This window comes from Mesoplodon mirus (genome assembly GCF_964341445.2).
Source record: "Mesoplodon mirus genome assembly, chromosome: 4".
NCBI classification, from domain to species: domain Eukaryota; kingdom Metazoa; phylum Chordata; class Mammalia; order Artiodactyla; family Ziphiidae; genus Mesoplodon; species Mesoplodon mirus.
The window spans coordinates 100,415,077-100,433,419 of record NC_138979.1 but is presented as its reverse complement, the minus strand read 5'-3'; the positions used below and the strand labels follow the sequence as shown (position 1 = coordinate 100,433,419).

Here is an 18,343-nt window from a genome sequence, read left to right as displayed (position 1 = left end):
GGTGCCCCCTCTTGCCGCAACATTTAAGTATGAAAAAAAAAAAGAAAGAAAGAAAAACAGGTGGGTTGATTGGAACATAGAGAAGAGGCAGAACCAAGGGAACAGTGGAGGTGGTGCCTGTAATCCCGGCCTTCCCCACCATGGCAGCTGAGCCTGCAGCCCCAGAGAACCCCGGAGTAGCAGGGGAGGCAGTACACATGACTCTGGCTTCCTGGCCACGGCAGTGCCTGCAGCCACAGGTAGCTGGGCAGCAGTGGCAGTGGTACCTAGGATACCGGCCCACCAGCTGCTGAGGTGCCTGTGACTCTAGCCCCGTGGTCTACCACCTGCAGTGGTGGACCCTGCAAACCTGACAACACTGGACACGGCAGAGGCAACTGCATGACCCCAGCCGGCCTCCCCCCTCCCTCCCAGTGGTAATGGAGCCTGTGACTCAGGGGATCTTTGACGCAACAGAAGAGCCCACCATCCTGGTGCACAAAGCAGCCACATCAGCAACACTGACCCCAGAGGAGCAGAAATGATAAGGAGGGCCACACCTGTGACAGAGGTGGTAGAGGGTGGAAAGTACTGATTCTCAAACATAATTTATCAAAGGCAGTGCAGGGAAGAGAAACTCAAAACTTGTGCTATAGTGCCACCTACTGGAAAAACAAAAGAAAAGCCTCTAATTTCTAAGCTGTTGAATTGTTAGAATCATGCAGAAAGTTGTTGGCTACTTCAAATGCATGGCAGAGGAACAATTCATCAAACACCATGAAGAACCACAGTAACACCATACCACAAAAAGAAAATGACAATTCTCCAGGAACCAAACTTAAAGTCACAGAATATTGCGATCTCACTGGTAAGAGAATTCAAAATAGCTCTCATGAAGAAACTCAATGAGCTACAAGAAGACTCAGAAAGGCAGTTCAGTGAGCTCAGGAATAAAATCAGTGAACAGAAGGAATACTTTACCAAATATGTTGAAACTCTAAAAAAGAACCAAACAAATTCTCGAGCTGAATAAGTCAATAAATGAGATGAAGAATGCATTAGAAAGCACTGAAAATAAAGCAGACCATATGGAAGAGAGAATTAGTGAGCTTGAAGATAGAAATCTAGAAACGATACAACTAGAAGAGGAAAGAGAAATGAGATATTAAAAAAAGTGAGGAAATTCTATGAGAGTTATCTCTTTTAGGAAGGGTGATATTAGGGTAATGGGTATCCCAGAAGGAAGAAAGTGAGAAGGGAGCAGAGAATTTATTTAAATAATATCTGAGAATTTCCCAAACCTGGGGAAGGAACTGGTTATAGAAGTCCATGAAGCTAAGAGAACATCTCATTACCTAAATACAAAAAGACCTTCTTCAAGACACATTATATTAAGATTGTCAGAAGTCAATGACAAAAAAATGAATTTTAAAGGCAACTGGGCAAAAAAGGATGGTAACCTACAAAGGAACCCCCATTAGGCTTTCAGCAGATTTCTTAGCAGAAACCCTACAGGCCAGGAGGAAGTGGAACGGCATTCTTAAAATACTGAGAGATAAAAACTGTTGCCCAAGAATACTCTATCCAGCAAAATTATAGTTCATATTATAAAGGAGAAATAAACACTTTCCCAGACAAACAAAAGCTGAGAGAGTTCATCATCACTAGACCTTTCTTATAAGAAGTGTTGAAAGGAGCTCTTTACCAGAAACAAAAAGGCAAAAGTACATAAAACTTTGAGCAAGGTGATAAACAGAACCAGAAAATTGCAACTCTCAATCAGAATAGGTTTTAAATACTTTATTATAGCATAAAGGTTAAAGGGGGGAGCAGAAAAAAATAACTAACTACAAATTATAAAAATAATTAAAATATAAAACTAAATTAAACTAAAAATATAAAACTATTTTTATAGTTATATAAAAATAACTATAACTATAACTTTGTAACAAGCTCACAACATAAAGAGATAATTTGAGACAAGAAAAACAAAAAGGGGGAAAAGGAAGAAACCCATATAGGTAAATGAAGATAAGATGCTATCAGCAGAAAAAGGATTATTTTACCTACGAGACATTGTGTACAAATCTCATGGTGACCACAAAACAAAAATCTAGAGCAGAGACACGAAACAAAAAAAGAGGAAACTGAGAAAAATATCATAGAAAACCCCCAAACTAAAATAGCAGACAGAAACACAAGGAAAAAGAAACAATGGAGATATAGAGCAACCAGAAAACAAAAGGTAAAATGGCAGTACTAAGTCCTCATCTATTAATAATCACCCTAAATGTAAATGGATTGAATTCACAAATCAAAAGACACAGAGTGCCTGGATGGATTAAAAAACAAGACCCAACTATATGCTGCCTCTAGGAGACAAACCTCAGCTCCAAGGACAAGCATAAGCTAAAAATGAAGGGATGGCAGATGATACTCCAAGCAAATGGCAGACAAAAGTGGATGTAGCCATACTCATATCAGACAAAATAGACTTCAAGCCAAAAAAGATAACAAGTGACAAAAATAGACAATACATAGGGACTTCCCTGGCAGTCCAGCAGTTAAGACTCTGTGCGCCCAATGCAGGGGGACAACTTTATTAGGTTGCTTTTCCGAGCTCTTACCTCTGTGATTGCCTCAATTTGAAGTTTGCTAGGGTTCCTCTTTAAAAAGAAAAAAAGTTGACTGAAACAAAAAATTCAAAAAGAATTATTCAAAATTCACAGAACGAAATAAATGTAAAAGAAACGTAATTATACTTTCAAGGCACTTTAAAGTCTAACACATCTGAAGTTATAAAAGCTTAAAATTGCAGTAAGACTTCTGGACACCCTATATATGTTATAAAAAGGTGCTCTAGATCTGATGTGGTCGAGGACCACTCACCTACACTTCGCACCTACTTAGAGCAGCCAACTGAAAACATCCAGTCATCAAAGTAGGACGCAACGTGGTGTGGAGACCAGTGTCTGAAAGCCAGCTGACCCTGACCTCCACCCTGAGAGAAGAGCGCTGCTCCGGCGCTTACCAAGGCAAGTTTTGGGGCTTCTCTGAGCCCCGGTTACTTTATCTGTGAAATGAACGCGGGAACAGCTGTCTCTCTGGACAGTTTTGGGAACCAGATGAGAAGCCCAGCAGGGCTCACTGGACGACCCGAAGCAAACCGCCAGGGCCTCTATCCACAGCCCAGCCTTCACATTTGTTCCTCCCAGTTACGCAACAGTGTAGGCACCCGGGAATGGGGGGAGCGACAGGTGGCCTCCGTGCCCTCCTATGTCGCGCCAAGGGCGCCCGGCCGCGCTCCAGTGTGCGCTGCGGGTAGGGGCGTCTGCCCTGCCAGCAGCGCCCCGGGCCCTGTGGATTCGCGTCCCTGGCTGTATCCTGTGCGCGCTCGAAGCCCGGGTGCAGCTTGCACTTGGCCTTGGTTCCCCGGCCCGTGGCGCCGGGCGGGGCAGCGTCGGGACCTATCCGGAACTTTCCTGGGGTGGGGGTGGGCTCGCTTTCCCCGCCTCCAGCTTCCGCCCAGGGCCGGGCGGGCCCCAGCAGAGGCGAGAGCCCTCGCAGTGAGCGGCTGCTTTTGCTGCGCCAACGCTGTGGCCGGAGGCTCTGCGCACCCCGGGGTAAGAGGCATCCCGCGGCCTCTATCGGGCACTTGGCTGGGGGAGGGGGACCGGGCGGGGACAGAGATCACCCCTAAAGCCGATTGTTAACCCAACTCTGTCCCAGCAGCTGGGACTGCGCGGCCCCTGTGTGTCGGGTTACATCCCTCTTCACACTTTTCTTCCCCACCCCCCCGGCATCTACAGCTAGTGCTGCCCTTCCTGGAACCCGGGTCTTGGGACTCCTTCCGGCAGTGTCGGGCCTCGGGGTCGCGGAGAGGCTGACCTGCGAGGGGTGGTTAAAAACCCGAAGTATCCGTCGTCTTGTGTATGGGAATTTCCTGGTATCTTAGTGTGTGGGAATTTCTGGCACCTTCCGCCTGTTGACACTCAGCATGGTTCCCAGGGCGCGAGGGGTGCTCAGCCCCCGGGGGTAGGAAGTGACGTCTGCTTGCCCACAGTGGGGCACATTTACCTACACAGCTCGTGGCACGGAGGGGCGCTCAAGGAGTCAGCTTCAGCTGCGGCTGGAACCAGCAGAGGAGAGCATTTAGGGCACGTGCTGAGCAGGAACTGGTGGAAAGGGTAGAAAGGGTCCTCTCGTGGAATTGGGGTCCTTTCCTTTCCTTTTCGCTTCTCTCTTTTAGTTATAAAAGAATCCCAACCTAGCTTCTTACTCAAAGACACAGTGAGCAGAGCCTCTGGATTTGCCTGGGCTGCCCATTGCTGTAATGTAGGGTTCTGACCCATTTTTCTGCCAATGGCACTTTGGCATTTCTGGGAAGACTAAGGACCACTTCTTGGTGCAGTACTTTTGAAGGTGTAAAATAAAAGGCCTAGTATTATAAAGGAAACCTATTCCAAAACACTTGTCAACATATTAAAAGAATTTATGCAGTAGTATATGTGCCTTTAGAAAAAAACGAATGCATTAAGTAACGTGATCTAGCAGTGGATCTAATAGCTTTCATAATTTTGAAATAGTAATGAACATAAATAATATTTCAAGATTTGGGCAATGCTTGTAATATAAGAAAATATCTGTGATTTCTCTTGGTGACAAAGTCATAGGTACTGCTAGTACTGCTGGGGTTTCTTGCATAAATATATGAAGAAAGTGCTAAAGTTCAGTTAGAGGTTAGCGAAAATAAAGATATAAATTTTTATCTTCCACCCAAGTTCAGGAAGTCAGGTCACGTGGCTTCTGGTCTTGACACTTCCACTGACTAGCAACACGAGCTTGTCTTTTGGACTTCTTTTCACCTTGGCTTCTTCATTGTATGGTGGAGGCCATCACCATTATGTCCCCAATCCTGGTACATGGAATGTAGTCAATAAATATTGTTTGAATGAATAAGTGCATTGGAGAGGGTTGCTTATAACCACATCTAAAAAACCCAGAATTTATCCAGGAGACAGCTGGTGGTTTGCGAAATGACTCTGCTTAAAATTCGAGCTGCTTTTTCCTACTGGCTGAACAATGGTAGAAACACATCTGGAGCTGGAGGGCTTGAAATGTCAGTCGGGGCCTATGGGTCTGTGCGTGTGGGTCTGTGTGGCTGGTGTTTTGCCAGAGAAAATGAAATTGAGTGTTGATAGGAAACTAGAACTCCTTTGCACAGCAGTTTCTTCTCCATCTTGCGTGTGTCTAGGCCTGTTAATCTGATGTGATGTAACGCAGGAAATTGTCTTATAGGGAGTGGAGACCCATGATGAGGCATTTCTGGGCACATAAGGACATTTCTCTTTCCTCTTTTTTCTTCACATTTCCCTGCTCCGTCACCCATTACATAACTCCCCTATGACCCTTGAAGATTTGGTAAATAGGAGCAGAATGTGAAAGTTGCTATAAGCTGCCTAGACTAGACTTAAAGCCAACTAGTTGCTTCTTAATTCCAGCCTTAAAAGTCCATGTAATCCAATAAATGTGGAATGTAATAGGAAGAAGAAAAGTAGATCCAGCCAGTGAACCCTGTGGTTTACTTTGTAAAATTGCTAAGTTGGGGCAGAGAGATGGGGAGAGAACTTTGTAAAGAACAGTAAATTCAGAGCACGCTGGGTCTGTCTATGCCTGTAACTTTGAAGAGGGCAAATGCTGGTGTTATGGACTGAATTGTGTCCCCTCAAAAATTCATATGTTGAAGCCCTAATCCTCGTACCTTAGGATCTTACTGTTTGGAGAGGGCCTTTAAAAAGGTAATTAACATTAAATGAAATCATAAGCGTGGGGCCCTAATCCATTATGACTAGTGTCCTTATAGGAGAGGAAAAGACACCAGGGGTGTGCAGAGACAAGACCATTTGAGGGCATAAGAAGGTCCAAGCCTAGGAGAGAGGCCTCATGAGAAACCAAACATGCTGACACCTTGATTTTGGACTTCTAGCCTCTAGAACTGTGAGAAATCAATTTCTGTTGTTTGAGCCACCCAGTCTGTGGTATTTTGTTATGGCAGCCTGAGCAGAATAATATATAGGCTGAGCAATTTTACATTGAACGTGAGCTCTTTATTCTCTTTCTTCCTTTGTTGCACTGACCTTCAAGGCCATGTGTTCCAAATGATGTTGCTAAAAGATGGAGGAGGAAGGCTCAACCCAGATAAGTTTTCTTGTGTCAAGCCGCTGATATTTCTGGTTCAGTTTTTGCTGTAGGATAGCCTGATGTTAATCAGGCAGACTAATTCAACCTGGACCTTGCCTTTTGAAAACAAAAGCTAAGCATCTGTCCTTTTGGTTCTGCAGTTCCATGGGATGAACCCTCCTTGAGGCAGTGGATGCCTCACATCTGGATGTATGAGTGGGGTTGACTCCCAGGGTAACTGGGAAACTCAAGGTGAAAAGAGTTGGTTAATATATCAAAATATTATACTGCTGCAATTACATAGGGCCCCAAGAGACCTTGCTCTTGAACTTCCAGCCTCTAGAACTGTGAGAAAATAAATTTCTGTTGTTTAGCTGTGGGTTTTCTCTCTCTCTCTCTCTCTCTCTCTCTCTCTCTCTCTCTCTCTCTCTTTTTAATGGCAGCTCTAACAAGTTAATATAACTTGGCACTCTATTAAGTCGTGATCCCAGCAGGTCCATCACTTTCTTTTAGGACCCCTCTCCTTTACCTACCCAAGAATATCTTATGCTCTCTTTATACAGACACTCTGTATTGTCCCTTGGATCCTGTCTGAGGTCGTTAAGGCCTTCTTCACCTTCATGGTCCTGACTGTTAGGAAAAACAGTCTTAAGCAAATGACCAGCCTAGCTGCTGAGCCATGTACAGAGCAGATGCTTTTATAAATGCATGGTGGGTAATGGGATGATGGTGTTGGTGATCATCCTTAAGTACCATGGGGTAATTCCTTTCCGGTCATAATGAATTTACAAATTTGACCCTAGCCCAGCCCTCAGGGAGCTTTCATTCTGTGTAGCTGGGAACCAGCAGCTCTAGCCCAATCTATAGTAATGGAGAGGAAATATCTGTGTCTTTATCCTGGGACCAATCCCTGACTTCTGGAAGGGGGAGGCCTCAATATTGGGGCCTATGGTGATTTCAATCTATGATACTTTCTTTTTCCCTTGGCAGTTTGCTGTAAGGCAGCCCATGGTGTCTTCATAGGAAAATAATGTGTTTTAACAATCACCTTGTTTACAGTATAGATTGTGAGAACATCCCAAGGAGGTGCTGCAGTTAGTAAATGTGGTTTTGTGTTTCTGTGAGCATGTGCATGGTGCTTTAAGTGGGTGACGGGCCATCCTATTCTCTGGCCAACTGGGTTTGCACGATAATCGTGAGCCTTTCAAGGTCTAGGTAATCAAATCCAAGCTTGTTTTGAGTCATAGAGTAGGAGGGACCTTTGAAGTCAACTGGACACATCCACTTATTTTACGCTCGTGGAAGAGGACTCAAAGCGGTTGCGACTCTCCCATGGCTCCACAATGTCTGTTTCCTCACTTATAAACAGGGATAATAATACCAACCTCTTGGGTTGTTGTGAGAAATTATGTGAAGTTCACAGTGTAATGCCTGTCACATAGAAAACCTTCAATAATTTTTTCTGATGTTTTTGTTGTGTCTGGGATAGTGCACAGCAACTGCCCAGTGAATCATGGTCAGCAATGGTGCTGGTGTCAGACTTGGGGGAATAGAAAGGGAGATATGGTTTCCATTCTGATTATGTTCAAGGCTTGGTTACAAACCATTGTCATTCCTTGCTGCAGTAGTTCAGAGCTCCAGTCAATTTATGGAGTTAGTAGGACAAGTATTCCCATTTGAGTATCTGCTTGTGAACCTCTATCTCCCTTTCCCCCTCGTTTAGAGGATCACAGAGTTTAAAAAAGGAAGGGACCTTTGAAACTACCCAGTCCAATCCTTTATTCCACTGATGAAGAAAACATGACCCAGAATAGTTAAGGACAAGCCCTACCTGGCACTACCTGGAATGTGGACCTGGGTCTCCTAACTCCTGACATGTCCTCAGATAAGGCTTTTGCAGGAATGGGGAACTGTGTCATTTATTTAGACATAGGAAAGACACTAGCTTAGGGAACCTGGCACACCTGTTACTGTGTCTACCCCCTCATTCTATCGTAACCATTAAAGTATTGAACTTGGCATCTCTTCAATCACGTTCAAACAACACATGTGTAACGTGTAATTAAAGAGTCTCTTCTCATTGTGTTAAGATCTCACACGCTGGATTCCATGGAACAATATGCCTGACAAATTGGCCAGTTCCTGTTTATAATAAAACTCCACTCCTCAGAGGCTTCTTGTATGTGAAACTCTGAGTGGGAATTCCAGCACTCCAGAGGCTGATGAGTAATTTTATTGTGATCATTGAATGGGTTCAGGAGATCAAGGCAAAGCTGGGTCCCTGCTGTGTGACTGGAAGCAAATTAATTCCACATTAGGCCTCCCTCTCCTGTGTGTCTTGTTGTACAGTCTCGGGATGGACGCACACAGGCATATGCAAACACTGAAACCTTCAGTATACTTGACTAGAGGCCAACTGTGAATGGTGGGGTTGAAGGGGAGCTAAATTGTGATGATTTATACACTAGAACATGAGTGGTCAAGCTCCCACTGGCTAAAACAAGCAGAGAAACAAGGCACTTCCCCCCATATAAGTCAGACAAAACCTTTAACTTTCAGTTGAAATAATCCAGTTGACTGTCTTATTTTTTCTTTTTCTGGAGCCATAATGTGAGAGAATTCTCTTTCTGTAAATAGGATTTTTATTTTCTGCTTAGCAAATGCATGGTTTGGTGAAATTGTCAGTCCCCCCCATCTCAAAGCTCTCTGAATGTAAAATGAATATAGGCTAAGGAAACTTGTAGGAAATTTCTCAGTAGCAAAGGGAGCCACTGTTTCATTGCCACGTCCTCATTAGTAACTCTTAATCAGCAATTCTTTACAGAAAATTCCTACAGTTTCCCCCTAAAGAGTTAGGGAACTAAAAAACCCAATGTGACTCTAAACCCTGAATCATCAGGGAGCTGTACGGGATTGCTTCTGTTGCCTGGACGATTTGCTCTTGGTCCACTACTAGAGCACTACCTTCACAGCTTAGTGTTTAAACAAGTATTTGGCATTGTAACAGCTCTAGAGGTAGAGTTCCAACATGGCCCTGCAGGCCTAAATGAAGATTGCCCCATTTTCTTTATTTGTTAACAAAATAGTAATCCAGTTCCTGAATTCAAGGGGAGGTGAGCTGAGAGGAAGGGCGCCACCTGCCTAATCCCTTCTCAGGCTCAGCTCCTTCGGCTCCTTCGTTCTCAGGGCCCTCAAGGGGCGTGGTTTCCTTCTCTCTCACCCTGCTTTGGATCTTCACTGCACTCTGAGTAGTCCAATACTGTTACTTACACCGTCTCTTCAGTATAGCCACCTGAACAAGGTCCCAGTTCGCATCCTTCCTTCTTTATCCCCTATGGCTAATTTGTCACAAAACTTCCTTCAACATCTGTTTTGCATTCACACCTTCATCTCTGTTCTCATGTCTATTTGAAGCCCTTGCTGGTGCCTGAATTTCTGAATCAGCCATTTAATGGACCTTCATATTCCTGGTCTTCCCTGTGACAATAGACTCTTCTTATTCATCCCAGGTTCCGCAGTGCTTAGCACAGTGCCTGGGACATAGTAAACACTCAAAAATGCCGAACTCAACTGAATTGCTCTAAGTCATCCTCTCGACTTCCCCCCCCCAGGGGGTCTTCTTCAGTTTCCTTAAGAACTTCCAAGGGCTCTCACTGCCTTCAGTAGGGACCACAGCTCATGTGCAGCTAGGGCTGAGCAGTAACAAAGGAGTATTGTAGGCCACATGGGGCTGGGTGAGAGCTGGAACCTCGTGCAGGGTCTAGATGGGCAGTGACGGCTCAGCTCCAGCCGAGAGTTGACATGTGAGAATGTGGGTTCAGTGTTGTCAGAGAGGCCAATAATCTGGAATCTCAAGGGTAAGGTATCCAAAATTTTTAATGTTGGCACTAATTCAAAATTTAAGCAGAATTTGTGAGTCAAACAAAACACAGCTCTGGTCTGCATTGGGCCTACAGGTTGCTACTTTGTGACCCCTAGATGAGATTACAATTGTCTAGTATTAAGCTTCCAACCCCAAATTTTACTTAATATGCCTATACAGTCTTTTTTCTCTGTCTTCCCAGTTGGCACCAGCTTAGGCTTCCTTCTCCTTGTCCACAGTTATGCCATGCTCATTCTAGCATTTGGGATTCTATCTCCCAAATCCCTAACTTGTCCCAAACTAGCCCAGACCAGCCCTTGCCTAGACTTCCCTGTTTCTGCCCACACAATTCCTCTCTCTTCAGCTGCCTAGATTCAACTTTGGCTCCGTCCCCGCAGGGGCCCTTCTTACCTCTCATCCAGTCATTCTCTTTCCCTTACCTCTGTCTTATCTGAATCTTTATTTGTATTTCTAGTGCTAGCACTGAATCAGGCTCTCATCATTATACCTGGACCTCTGTACTAGTCTCCTAACTGATGTCCAGAACTGGTTTTGTCTCTCTTTTGATTTAATTTTCTCCCGGACACTAGATTGATTTTCTCAAAGCTTCCCCCTCTGTTTTGAAAACTTTGATATATAAAGCCTCAGTTACCTAGCATGGCCCTTTATAATCAGGCTATGATGTTTCTTTATTATCTACTCCTCTCAATATCAGTCATATCTGGTTGGCCTTCCCAGCTTATTAGTCAGGGTCTTGTGAAACACTTGGCACACTCAAACAGTGCTGTTAAGAAGGATTTAATGAAACAACTATTTACAAAGATGTGGGCAGGGTTAAAGGGAACCAACAAGAGCGGTGAAGCAATGGTATTGATTTGGGGCCTGAAGAAGCAAGTAGAGGGAGTGATTACTAGAACCCTGAGTCAGGGCAGTAGCTGAGGGGAAGGCCACCCCACAGGAACCAAGGCCTTCAGCTGGAGGAATCCAGCAGTGCTCAGCTGAGGCTTGGCTGTGAGGGGTCTGGGGAATAAATATCCTAATTTCATTCTTTTCCCATCCTCTGATTACCTGGTGCCTCCCACTGGCTGAATCCAACTGGAAGCCAGAGGACCAGGGAGGCCAGCTGATGTGCACCTCGCAGGTCAGCTCCCAAGGTTTGGAGAGGGCAGAGAAGGCTGGAGAGAGGTCTGGAGGGCAGTAGCCTACTCTTTGATTCATTTACCTATGCTGTTCCCTCCCATAGCATCTCCACTTGTCCAAATGCTGCCAATCTTTTACCTGCTGCTCAGATTCTGTTTCACCAAGTTTTCATTGATCATTTCTTCTCTCCTCAAAACACCTAAGGTGTTTAGCTCATACTGATTACTTTGCTTCTGCTAGTTAAATCCTAGATATGGGATATAAACCCAGATTTTTGGAAGCCAACGCCAACTTTCCTTCCCCTAATCCAGAGATGATGTAGGTGGTGGAAAATACAGGTGCCTCATTTTTTGGCAACTGTCCCTGAGGAGATGGCTAGAGAGTACTGCACTCCTGGTAGGCTGCAGAGGTTTTCTGCCTGTTGCCACCAGCTATTTGGACCCCAGGGTTGACAAGAAGGGCCCAAATACTCGATAAGTGTTGTGGGGATAGATGGGACCAGAGTTAGAACCAGAGTCTCCAACTATCAAGAGGTTTCAATCTCTCTGAGAAAACAGGTGCATCAAAATGCCAACAAATAACAGTGACCACAAGAAAGTTCCAAGAAGGGCAAGACAGGTACCATGACTTGTAGAACCAACCTGGGCTGGAGGGACTAGAGAAGCTGGGACTTGGACTGCACTTTGGGCCACGGCTAAGATGAGGAGACAGGAAGGGGCATTTCAGAAGGGAATAATAGCCGGGGGTGAGGGGCTAATGTGTACTCCATTCCACTAGAATGTAAGTTCCTTCAGCACAAGGACCTGATGTGACACATTCACTGTTTTTTTTTCCCAGCACAGCTCCTAGCGTAATGAAGGTTAGGATCTCAGTAATTGTCTTAGTCTGTTTGGGCCGCTATAACAAATACAGTAGCCCCCTGTTATTGGTGTGGGAATATGTCCCAAGACCCGCCCCCTCCCCCCGCCCCAGTGGATGCCTGAAACCAGGCATAGTACTGAATCCTGTATATACTATGTTTTTTCCTCTATGTGCATACCTGTGAGAATGTTTAATTTATAAATTAGGTACGGTAAGAGACTAACAAGAACAATAATAAAATAGGACAATTATAACAATGTACTATAATGACAGTTACGTGAATGTGGTCTTCAAACTATCTTGCTGTATGAATTTAATGCCTTTTCCATCCTAACTGTGCACCTATCGCACTGGGGCTGTAACTTTGGCAGTATGAGATGCAACATCAATACCAACACGAATTTCCTTTTCCTTCTTCATAATTTCATGGATAGAAGATTCATTCCTACTGTAGATCTTAGCAACCTCAGTATATGATTTCTTTTATTTTCTTAAGTCAAGAACTTTCACCTTTTCAATTAAAGGGAACATTTTACAGCTTCTCTTTGGCAAATCCAAATTGCCAGCATCGCTACTCTTGTGCTTTGGGGCCTTCATTAAGTGAAACAGGGGTGACTTGAACACAAGCACTGAAATACAGTTGATCTGATAACTGAGGTGGCCACTAAGTGACTAAGGGGCAGCATATGCTGGACAAAGTGATGATTGATGTCCCAGGTGGGGCGGAGTGGGATGGTGTGAGATTTCATCACACCACTCAGAATGGCATGCAGTTTAGAACTTACGAATTTTTTATTTCTGAAATTAAAAATTGAATTTCATTTAATATTTTTGGACTGCAGTTCACTGTGGATAATTGAAACCACAGAAAGCAAAACTGTGAGTAAGGAGGGACTACTGTACCACAGACTGGGTGGCTTATAAACAACAGAAATTTATTTCTCACAGTTCTAGAGTCTGGAAAGTCCAAGATCAAGGTGCCAGCATAGTTGAGTCAGGGCCAATGTCTTTTCCCTGTGTTCTCACATAGTAGAAGGGATGAGGGATCTCCCTGGACCTTCTTTTATAAGGCACTAATCCCACTCATGAGGGTTCCACCCTCGTAACCTCATCACCCCCAAAGGCCCCACCTACTAATACCATAACCTTTGGGAGTTAGGATTTCGACATATGAATTTTGGGAGGGCACAAACATTTAGAGCATAGAATGAATTAGCAGATGGCTGGATTTATTCAGTACCTTTATATGTCAGATGTGTACACAGTGAATGAAGGTAGAACTTAATTCATTCAGAAACACTCTATTGAGTGTAGAGGAAAACACAAAGCACTAGGACACATCCCTACTCAAGCTAGAAAGGGAAAGATGTACACACATCTCACTACCTTTAACCTTCCAATATTTAAATTAGACCTTCTAACGTTAAAATAACTTTCCCCTGGGGAATCCCGTGGTGGTCCAGTGGTTAGGACACCACGCTTCCACCACAGGGGGCCTGGGTTTGATCCCTGGTTGGGGAACTAAGATCCTGCAGCCCACACAGTGCGGCCAAAACCAACCAAACAAACACCTTTCCCCTGAAATTTGGCTCACCTTATTATTGGCCTACCTTGTCAGTAACTGGCAAGCTCTGCTGTTCTTCCATTAGCATCTAAAGCTAATAGACTGGGAACGGGACCAGGGCTGGGTGGGGAAATTTCTGTCCATCTGCACAGGTCCTTGTATGTAGTAGGTACTCAACGAATACTTGTAGAAACATTCTTAGATACAGCAGAATTGTGGCCATGCAGATTTCATGTAACTCTTTCTTTCCATAAAGATACGATTGCACATTTAGCATAGCTAAATGTAATTTAATCTGCATACGTTTTGTATAGGAAATAAATCTGTAAATAAAAATATAGCTTAGGTGATGCTTTTTGAGCACTTCTGGCTGATGACACCTCTCTTTTATCAAGGTTAAATGGCTAAAATATATGTGAAAACTTTCCTTGTTGGAGAAGATATCTCGTTTCAGTACATTGATAGAGTGGGACAAAAGAGAGGACGCCCGGTGCTGTATTCTTCAGGAGTAATTACTGCATTAAAAAATCATACCGTAGCTATGTTATTTAGTTGCAAAATTTGGCTCACTCACTCACATAATTATAGCATTCGGCAGTAATATGTAATTAAATTGCTTTTTAAATGCCACCTGACAGTTCAGCGAGTTTGTAAGGAGAAGGAGTATAGCAAAATTTGTTAAACATGTAAAATCTTCCATCTGACTGGACAGTAGTGAATGCACTTTAATGTACTGTATTAAAATGTACCTGGGATTTGTTTTCAATCAGGCATGGTGAAACCAGCACATCAGGAGATGACTGCCATGAAGGACAGAGTTTTGACTCCCGAGTTCCCTAGGAATGGGAGGCCTGGTACACCATGTACCAGGGCCACATGGGGAAGCATGCAGGTTGGTCAGGAGGCAGAAAATTAAGGAAAACCTGTAATGTGGTTTTCATGAGGCAGGGGGAACAGACGGACCAGGTTTGGCATTGGCTAATTTGAATAATTTGAGTGGGTTCTGGCGTATAGGGACTGCCCTAGTTGTCTGATGTCTGGTCCTGGGATGATTAGGGCAGAAGAATGTTGCCTTCTGGAGTGTAAAAGCCAGACAGAGGAAGTGGTTCGGGTATGGACTCTGGGTTTGTTGGCTTTACTTATCAAAGATGTGCTCCTAGACTGAGTTGTGTACTGTCTTTAGGAGTTGGTTAGCCCTGAGAGGGGCAGTCTCTTTAGCATTAACAAAGCCCCCAAATGTCAATTATAAAATACAGAAATTAAAAACATGATTAATACAGTAGGATTCAAAATATCTCCGGGAAGGTTCCATGAAGTATCTTATTCAGTGCCATTGATAAGTGCCACAAATATGCCTACATACTTGCATGTACTTCAGATTGAGATGAGATCACATTAAGGTACCATAGCATTTGGGGGGCAATGTTTGGTATTTTCCTGGCAGTCCAGTCACAGTGACAATGTCCTTCCTGAGATTTTTCCATATTTGGACCTGCCCTTTTATAGTTTAAGCCAGAGAGTGTGATGGCCAATATCATGTGTCAATTTGACTGGGCCACAGGGTGCCCAGATATTTGGTTAAACATTATTCTGGGTGTGTCTATAAGGGTGTTTCTGGAGGAGTCAGTAGACAGGGTAAAGAAGATTGTCCTCGTCAGTGTGGGTAGTGTCATCCAATCAGTTGAAGGTCTGAATAGAACAAAAAGGCTGACCCTCCCACGAAGAAGAGAGAACCCTTCCTGTCTGCCTGCCTTGACCTGGGACATTGGTTTCCTCCTGCCTTGGTACTTGAACTGAAACATCAGCTTTACCTGGGTCTTGAGCCCGCTGTTCCTTTGGACTGAAACTACACCATTGGCTCTCCTGGATCTCCAGCTTGCTGACTGCAGATCTTGGGGCTTAGCCTCCATAATCGTGTGAGCCAATTTCCAGGAGTGCCCTTTGTATAATAGAGAAAGTGATGATGTTTGCTTTGGTTCTCTCCCTCTCTCCTTTCCATCCCCTCCGGTTTAATCCTGGTTTTGTCCTTTTTTGGCTGTGTGGCCTTGATGTAACCAGTCTTCTGGAGCCTCACTTTTTTCAACTGGTAAAATGGGGATGATATGTCTACCTCTAGTGTCTAGCACAGTGCCTGGCACATAGGAGTCTGAGATGGTACAGTGATGAGCCAGTTTTACAATAGGAGTCAGGATCTAGCTTCAGATTGTCCGAAGTAGCCATAGTATGCTGGCAAGGGGTGGGAGGGGCTTTGGCAGAGCTCAGAACTGGTAGAGGGAGGGACCAGGCCAGTTCAGTGAGTCCCAGAAGGGTGGGTGGGCAGAGTGCCCTAGAGGAGTGCAGTAGGCACTAGAGGTGGATTTCCCCAGAAGCAAATGAAGTTTAAGCTTCAGGGCCTCTCTCTTGCACAGGTCTCTGTGGGTGCTGGGAGTTCCAGGAGCAGAGGGGTAGCCAGGTTATAACCAGAAAGCATTATGCTTATGTTTCTGATAGACTGCCTAAAAGAGATCTCAGAAGAGTCTTGACTCACCAAGGATCCAGACATTTATTTGGACTTGTTTTCTCATTCAAAATTAATATTAACTATCTAATTTTGTATTTGTAATTTTGGGTCTCCAACGTGTATAGGCTTCACTGCCCATAAAACCTGGATCTGCCCCTGCCTGGAGGGCTGCCCTTCTGGGGGATGGTATGTGGGACCCCAGCAAAGAGGTCATTTTGAGATCCGGAGCTGGAAGAAGGTCCAGACTGGGAGCTCGCCACCTCTGAGTTGCAGGCTCCCGCTAATGCCTGCGTTGCTGCTCCAAAGGGCACTCAGAAAAAGTTGCTGTTCACGGAAAGGACTCACTGTAGCTCTGACCCTGCTGCAGATTCAAGTGACCTTTGGAAGATCACCTTGGCCCGCTGAGCCTCAGTTTTCCCATTTGTAAAGTGGTATCGATACCTCCAGTGTAGACTCAGGTATGGGTCCTGTGAATTGTAAAGCTCTAGGCACTTGGGAGGGAAGTATTATAATTGTGTTGCTACTACTTGTATTTCTGTTATCTTGCTATTACTTGAAATATGCTTAGACCTTAACATTTCAGTGACTGAAGAGCAAAGGTACTGTCCACCCTGACACACTGTTTTTTGATTTCTGTTTTTTGCTGTTTCATTCATTCGTTCATTTTAATTTTTTATTGAGGAACCTTTCCAGCATGTACAAAAATTCACAGATTGCCACAAGGAATGCCCATATATATATTCCATAACTTGGCTTCAGATTATTATCAACTCTGAAATAATGCCATTTGCAGCAATGTGGATGGACCTAGAGATTATCATACTAAGTGAAGTAAGTCAGAGAAAGACAAATAACATATGATATCACTTATATATGGAATCTAAAAAAATGATACAAATGAACTTATTTACAATTACAAAACAGAAGTAGACTCACAGACATAGAAAACAAACTTATGGTTACCAAAGGGGAAAGGGGGGGCAGGGATAAATTTGGAATTTGGGATTAATAGATACAGACTACTATATATAAAATAAACAATCAGGACCTACTGTATAGCACAGGGAACTATATTCAATATCTTGTAATAACCTATAATGGAAAAGAATCTGAAAAAGAATATATATATATATATATATATATATATATATATAATGGAATCACTTTGCTGTACACTTGAAACATTGTAAATCAACTATACTTCAATTTAAAAAAATTATTATCAACTCATGGCCAATCTGATGTCATCTACACTCCTACCTACTCACCTCCTGTAATATTTTTGAGCAAATTCCAAATCATTTAAACTGCAAGAATCCCAGTATTTTAAAAATTTAAGGGCCCATAAAAACTTACATCAATACTATTATTCTACCTCACTCATCCCCCAAAAAACTTAAATTTTTTTCTTCCTATTTGTTTAGTAAGCTAAAATTTAATATCATATTCCCTCCCAACTCACTCCCTGGGGCATAAGCTACTTTACATTTGAATTAAATAAAATTCAGCTGGTAGGCATTTTCCCTGAATTATCTCTTAGGTCTAACACTGAGAACTCAATTGAGGAGTAAGTTTGAATTAAACTCTGCTCTTCAATCAGTGAGGTGACCTTAGGCAGGTGCTCTAACTTTACACTAAACCTCAATTTTCTCGGCTGTAAAATAGGGATACTAACACCCTCTTTACAAAGTTACTGTCTCTGAGACAACATAAGTACAACTAGTAAACAATAAATTTAGCTATTATTATTATGATAGTTTCTCCCTACTTTTTCTTATCGAACCCTGTCTTCTGGAAGTAATTTTGTTGAGAGATGTAAATAACTGATGATAGCCTTGGCTGATTTAAGTTAAAAGGCCCAGCAAGCCCAAGGGGGAGGAGCTAATGGAGGAGGAAGAGCCTTCCAGGAGTCTTACCACCTGGGCACTAGGTGTAAGCCCAACCCATGCTGTGTAGACAAGGTTCACTTGTGTCTCAGAGACTGGGACACACTGGGATCCAGACCCTCAGGACATCACAGCTCAGCATAAGCTTGGCTGGGAAGCTGGAGGTCCAGAGGTCAGGTAGGAGGAACGGGGTGGGTGGTGAGAGGTGGAGGCTGTTCATTGTCTGTTTTCCTCTTTGATTTTTGAAGTTTTCTACAAAGACGATATAATAAAGGTTGGCCTTGTAGTTATTGAAACCGAAAGCAATGAGGGCCCAGCCTGGCATGGGCTTGAGATAAGACAATCGTGACCCATACAAAGACCCTCTGTTT

General features: G+C 43.7%; 1 protein-coding gene across 2 annotated transcripts in view; it reads left to right on the top strand.

Annotated features, from left to right (window-relative positions):
• Positions 1–3,492: 3,492 nt before the first annotated feature.
• The window catches only part of SQOR (sulfide quinone oxidoreductase), a 45,937-nt gene continuing 31,086 nt past the window's right edge, over positions 3,493–18,343 (top strand). For both annotated transcript variants that reach the window (XM_082620119.1, XM_082620118.1), the window contains exon 1: positions 3,493–3,602. The gene's annotated coding sequence lies outside the window, so the exon portion shown is untranslated. The remainder of the gene's footprint in view (positions 3,603–18,343) is intronic.